Source organism: Micromesistius poutassou (genome assembly GCF_964030765.1).
Source record: "Micromesistius poutassou genome assembly, chromosome: 15".
Classification (NCBI taxonomy): Eukaryota; Metazoa; Chordata; class Actinopteri; order Gadiformes; family Gadidae; genus Micromesistius; species Micromesistius poutassou.
The window spans coordinates 12706746-12714113 of NC_140285.1; positions in this window are offsets into that span (position 1 = coordinate 12706746).

Below are 7368 nucleotides of genomic sequence, written 5' to 3' on the forward strand. Positions count from 1 at the left end.
GCCATTCAGCAGGCATGTTGAAACACAGAAGTATTAATACATGCAAACCAACGGACACGCATCAACTGTGAACATAAAAACATGCTCCATAGCCCACCAACATGCACACACACACACACACACACACACACACACACACACACACACACGCACACACGCGCACACACGCACACACACACACACACACACACACACACACACACACACACACACACACACACACACACACATACACACACACACACACACACACACAGTTACACATGCAGTTCTTGCATATCCATGTAAGCAGGGCTGGTCAGTTCAGCTGGAGCTTTCTCTTTTGAATATGGATGATTATGAATAATTATGCAAATATAAACTATCTGTAAATACACATAAATAAACTTCTTTGTGTATGCTCATATTAAGTTATCATATACAAACATATTGTTTTTTATATTACACTGTTTTAGCTCAGTCTTTAGTTAATACAATCAATCTGAAATATGTTTAGTTTTGTCTGCGTTTGTTTAAAAAACAAACAGTTGCAAAACAATGGCTCCCCTGTTTTAATGTTGCAGCAATGGTTCTTCACCATCTGAGCAATGCCGGGCTGGAGAGAGCACTCTGCAGCAGCACGCTGGGCCGAGAGAGGAAGATCCAAGTGAAGGACAATCTGCTTTGTGCAAAAAATCTTTTCCCTTCATCTTTAGGGCCTGGTTTATTTCTAAGTATCACCTCCTTGTTTTGTTGCATGCAAACAGTATTCAACCTGCGTCAACCCTGAGTCAACAAATGATATGTTTACAACCGGCGTACTGTGAACCTAATGGGACTTGAGGTCGAAGCGCGTGAAAACAAGCCAAAAAAGAAAGCAGAGGAGATCTTTGAAGTGATTCCTTCAGTTCAGATCTAAATGGCCATTGTGTGATTTCACAGTGGCTACTCTTAGAGGTCTCACATGATAATACTCGTCTATTTTCCTCTTTACCAGACCCTCACCAGGGAAAAACACACCCTCTCCCACGGCTGCCTGAACGCTAGTTATCAATCAGAGAGATGCACAAACAACACACCGATTTGGATGGAAATGAGGGAACATTGGAAACATTCTGACACATTCATTTCGTTCGGTTTGTCGTCCACAGTCAATGACGTGCGACAAAAGGATACGGGCCGTTCCGGTATTCACTTTTTCAAGATTGATTTATTCTCCGACATTGGCAATGTTGATAAAAACCCTGACAACGGTCATGCATTCAGAGATATTTATCATTGAGTTTTGTGGTCTAAACTTTTACCCAAACATTATTTTGCATGTTCGCCCTCGAGCCTATCTGTCCACACATAATGTGTTTTTCTAGCACCTTTTTCCAATTGTATCCAGTGAGGAGAGCGCGTACACACACAGCCGCATGCTGACATTAAGACAAACCGCCGGCCGTCATCGCTGTTGCTTTTCCCCGGCCTCCCAAACAAAGATAAGATTGAGCCACAACTGTCTTTCTTATGGTTTTTAGTGATTATGGGCGTCACCGTAGGCATAAAAACCCGGCGGTTGATTGATTAATCCAACAAATGAAATGCCCTTTCATTTGTTTCATTCAGACGTTTCAAACTATGGCTTATTTTTTCCATCCTTCCTAAAAATGTACTCCATGTTTTTGTACACCTTTGGTCGCACCTTTCCCCGGCCGGCACCCCCTCCCTTCCCAAAAAGTAAACAAGCCCCTAAGTGCGTCGGCCAGGCCGGGGACACAACCTTGGCGCTATACGTTAACATGGCGTCCTGACGTATTAAGAGATTAAGGCCGTCGGCTCATCCTGTGAAAGTGGCGTGTCCGTGGAGCCGGCCGCCGCGTGCCCGGGCCCTAATTGGCTCTGAGATGGCGGCGAGTGGGCCGGCGCCACGGAGCCAACGGAGCCAGGTGCTGTGTCGTGTCCGCGTCCCTCCTCCTCTCCGTCATCCTGAAGGTCACAACTGCGGAGCGGCGTGGTCGGGGAACGGCGGCTTTAGACACGTGCCACTGTGCGCAGACAGGTCCGCCGCTGCCACTTGGCCGCGTGGTGTGGAGGAGGGGGTGGGCGGGAGGTTGGAAGGGGGTGTAGAGAAGGAAAGGGGAAGGCTTTTGGCTAAGGGGAGGAAATATTTGAGCACGACTCGAACCACCTTCAATTCCTCGCGTTCCTCACTTGACGTTTTGCCTCGCCGGCTTCTGAGGGATTCTAAAGGCGTGACTTCAGCTAGTTTCATGATTTGAACTTGGAGGTATAGAGGCTCAAGTGGAAACCTCTCTCTTTCAGAGTCCAGCACTTCACGTTGGGGAAACTCAAGCCAAAACAAACATGTGGCTGCAGTGAACTGTATCTACTGCTTGTTTGTCATCAGATGGCCTGTGCGCTCCGATGGCCACTGGTGAAGGAGAGCAACGCTAATGAGGTGTGACGGCGGTGAACACGGTGTTAAGAGTAATCCTGCCGGACGAGATCCAGCTCTCAACAACATGAGACCCGACTCTTAAGGGTTGTATCAGCCATGTTGGGCGACGTCACCTCTGTTGGTATTTGAAGCGTGATCCCAAACAAACAACAAAGCCAGCTCGCCCCTCCCTTCCGTGTTTCGTGCGTCCAGTAAAAACTATCGTGAACGCAGCGCAAAACCCCACAACACCCACCCCTTGTCGGTGATTGGTTGGAATACTGTTTATTTTGGTTTTGAGTGGTTGGTAGTACCATTTGTTTTTGTGTACGATCTCGGAGCACAGGCTGCCTACAGAGACACGTTTTTTTGATGGCCTGCTTATGGGGGCGGGCAGCTAGCGGATCGTGAGGAAAGATCAAATGAATGTGATCATTTAGGTTTTGGCCTAGAATCACTGATACGACCTTTAACATGCTGTCCAGCGCAAGAGCCAGCACCAGAGTCAGAGGAGGGGGAGTGCGGAAGGGGGAAGGACACGGGGGACGGGGGGAGAGAAAGGAGCAGAACATGTTTAGATGTATTCTTTATTTGATTCACTGTTACACACAAGGCCTCTACAGGTTTGGTAGTGAGGAACAAGAACTACAAGGACAGAGAGGGCTAGAAATCGATATGTACCGGGAGAAAAAGAAAGAGAGGGCAAGGGAAAGGGAGAGACAGACCGAGACAGAGATAGACAAGGGAGAGGGAGGAAGAGAAGGAGAGAGGGAGGGAAAGGGAGAGTGTGTGAGAGAGAGAGAGAGCTAAAGGGAGAGTGTGAGATGGAGAGAGAGAGGGAAAGGGAGAGTGTGAGATGCTTAGGAAGTCGCTTAAAGGGATCCATGTTAAAAATGTTCCTAATTAAAGTTGGGCTTTTAATAAGGAGCCTTTATGATGTTCCTCAGAGACATCCAGTGTCACACGTTGAACTTAGCCTCCAGTTCTTAGTGCAGACAAGGAAACGAGAAGAAGCTAATCAAAGTGAAGCAAGAAGAAGAATACTGATTTCTAAACTGAACTCTTGAGTTTGTGGAGCATGTACTGCCCTTCAATATTTCCACACGATTTCTTGTTATTCTCAGAAATACCTCACATTAAATAATGTGATTGTTGCCAAGATTGTGTATAGCTGCATTGGACAATGATCCTTGCTGTATTTATAGGGATTGGTCTTAAGAACATGGAACATTAACGTGAACATTAAATGACACTGAAGTAGGACCGGTGGTACTTCACCTCACTGCCAGTTTAATTGGAATGCATTTGAAGCAAACCCACACAAAGAAGCATGCACACACACAGACACACACAAAAATGCACACACACAGACACACACACACAATATGGGCTGATATTTCTACTTTCTAATGTACCTTTTGTGCTGTGTCTGAGTCTAATTTTCCACAGAGAAATAAGTCTCAGTTTTACATGAAAATGTGGAGGTGTGGAGAAGACCTTTCAATAGCCTCCCATTTTATTTCTTAAGAAAATGTAACTATCAAAACTATTGAAGTTCTGCTGGCCTCACTCACTTAACTTGTGAAATAGAAAATGTTGTGTTCCGCCTCTCTCTCTCTCTTCCTCTCTTTGATTCTGTCTCTCTCACTCGTTAGTCATCTCTTGCTGGGCAGGTTCTGAGAACACAGAAGAGCCATTATTACGATCACGCCTGCCATCCATGCAAAACCATCGCATTCTTCATCCCCACGACACATTAATGTCAGTTACACATTCATCTGTGTTATTAATTATTATTGTGCCTGTACATTAATTATCATGCGCAATCTATTGCCATATCTGTTCAGGACTATATTATCCATATAAAATCGAATACATAAATAAGGGGTTCACTAAAGAGTCTTGTCATTTAATAGCTTTGCGGATCAGCACAAAATAGATTGGCATTGTAGAGTCATTGCAAACGCACCATATATCATCTGAAGTAGCCTACTGTTTAATGTGGAGGAACTGGATAACATCACAAAACTAGTTCATCATCTGACTTGATACGTCTCTGTGTGTCCAACACTCTCCTTGTGTTTTATGTCCAGACCCGGTGAAGGACCACAATCATTCAGTAAATCATGCTGACCGACCTTCATCCCCCAGGAGAATACATTGAACAAGCGTCAAACCTTGTTCAAGCCAGATTCCTCTTTTAAGTTAGAGTTAAGAGTGAAGGGGAATCGGAATAGGCCCCACATTCATACATGGACTTGATTAACCAGAAAACTTGTTTATGGGTCAAGATCAATTCTTCATGCTGATTTCCATGTCCTGCAGGCTGCACACACGTGCACACACACACACACACACACACACACACACACACACACACGCTATACATAACTGCCAATACTCTGCCCAACATAAAGCAGACCTCTTCACCTGCAGTGGGAGCCAGGGACATGGGAAGGTGTTGAAAGAGACTGAGACATGCACCTTCCTTGGCAAAGCTCACCAAAGCAGAATATGACGAGAAAGATACATGCACTCTCTCACTGCTGGACACTCTATGCTGGACGAAACACAATCTGCTTTTTGAAAAGACGGAATGACTAGATTAGATGGTGTGCCTTAATACATATATTACACACAAAACATACATCAAACCATGGCAAAAAATGTATCAAGCTCTTTTTTAATTGAATGTTTTAATTTAATGTATATAGCCTACCTGGATATAATCAATAGACACAAATGAAACTATCCTTGACTAAGATTATGACAGCACCACTTGATCGGATGGATTTGGTAGTCAATGGGCTTTTATGGAGATGCATGACAAAAATAGGCCCAATCGTGCCATGTATACTCGCATTATGGGAACAGCAGACAGCTGTTTTCAACACCACCGCTGCATCTCTCACTCGGCTCTCCGCTGCACACACCATCAGATCGAGAGCAGCTCTACGCACAGGCCAGAGGGACACTAATGGGAAACGCAGACTGAGAAACACTTCCCCCCACCCCACCCCCCAATTAAATACAGAATAAAGGTATAAAAATGAGCATGACACTGCTTAGACAGCTGCAAACCTCAACCGATAGACATCTGTCAGTGGGTGTGTGTGTGTGAGTGCAATGGAACAGCGATAGCAGGTGAATCTGCATAGTATATTTTATTGTGGAATAGATGAATAAGTGCTTTGTCTGGATTCATGTATAATGTATCATAATGTATATACCTGCTGGGCCATGTGCCGTGTGAACTCAAACATTTTAACCTTCACTCTCGTTTCATTTGTGTAATAGGACGATTCATGGTTTATGCATGAGAGCCATTTCTGCTCATAGATATTAATAAGATAATGGCAGCTAATTTGTGTTACTCTTCCGGTCTCACAATGTCATATTAATACTGAAAAACCTTAATTTTTCTATCATTGTTAGGTGGAAAGGGGGGGAAATTATGCATTCTTCATAATAACACCACAGACGGAGTAAGGCACAGAGACAGAATCTGAGGGTGGGGAGGGGGTGGATCAATTCTGCCTCGTTTTTTTGTACTTCATTTCAAGATTATGTTTGGGGTGCATAATTATAAGTCTCATTAAAAAGAAAAAAAAATCCCTTCCGACGCTGAGTTGGAGTCAAACGGGAGAACATATCCCTGGCACTAATCCAAGTCGTTAGAATCCCCCACGGCACTTTACGGGATCACTTTTGTTTTTTATTTTATTAGCTGTCGCCGTCGACTGTATGGCAGCGAGCGGGAGATATTACTGCTGTAACTTATAATTATGTGCGAGTTCCAACTGTTAATTTCAGTCAGTGTAAGAGCGGCAGGTTGAGAATGATGGCTCCAGGCACCAGGCGAAACATCAAGGCGGGGCGGGGTGGAGGTGGGGAGGGGGTAGGGGGGCTGTGGCGTATGGGGGGGGGGCCAGGAAGGTTTTCAAATTTTTTTATCGTGATAGCTGCAGCTTCCCCAGTCATCTGCTCTTTATAGCCGCAGTAAACACTGAAGTATTGATCGTGACAGTGGAGGAGGGACGGTCAATACGTCATTATACAAGGAGTTATTAGGAAATTGAGTTCAATGCACACAGCCAGTAGCCTACGCATGTCCTCGCCTATGCCGTCTACACACTGATTTGTTAAAGCAGGGTTATCAATTGTTTCGGGTTTGAATTGTAAATAAATGAGGTGTGTCAGGGTGGGTACAGCATGGGAAACACATGTTGCTTCATTGTAACGGAATCCCACATTTCCGTGAGAAAAATGCATGCAATAAGACAGGGTTGGAGGACAGACGTGAAAACGTAGAAAACAAAAGTGGATGCAAACGTCTACTTCATAATGGCTTCTTAATACCAACCGAGAAACGCCTTTCTGCCAAAGTCACGTCCTCTCCACTCACGAGTAACGCATTTCGCATTTTTAAAACGTGCGTCTCTTCGAAGCCAGAGAAATGGAGGGCTGTTATCACCATAAGTAGCAGACTAATGGCTGCGTATTTGGGTCCTGGTTATTTGCAGGTGGCTGGGAAGCTGAACTTTAAACTGCCTTGATTATCCACTTCAGGTTTGGAGGGTTACTCTTTCATTAAAAAGATTCCATCACAGATGAACTGCTGCTCTTCTCATTTAAAGGGATATGCCGAGATGTCTGGGTTCTGCCTTTTGTTTTTCAAAAGGTTTTTCAATTCCAAATGGATCATTGTGCTTCCAGAAGAGAAGTTCACTGTGTTAGCATTTGCTTCCCGTTAGCCACTTCTTACTTGCAGAGCTACAGTAACCTAGCCCCTGTTGTGTGGGATCCGAGGAAAATACACTCTAAATAACCTGCCAAAGATTTCCAATGTGTTCCAAATAGTTATACAATTATTCAAAACGGGTGCCAGTAACAACACAACAAGATTGGAGTTTGTCTACAAACACACAAATCATTTGGCACTATTTTCGGCGCGGTGGTTATAAGGC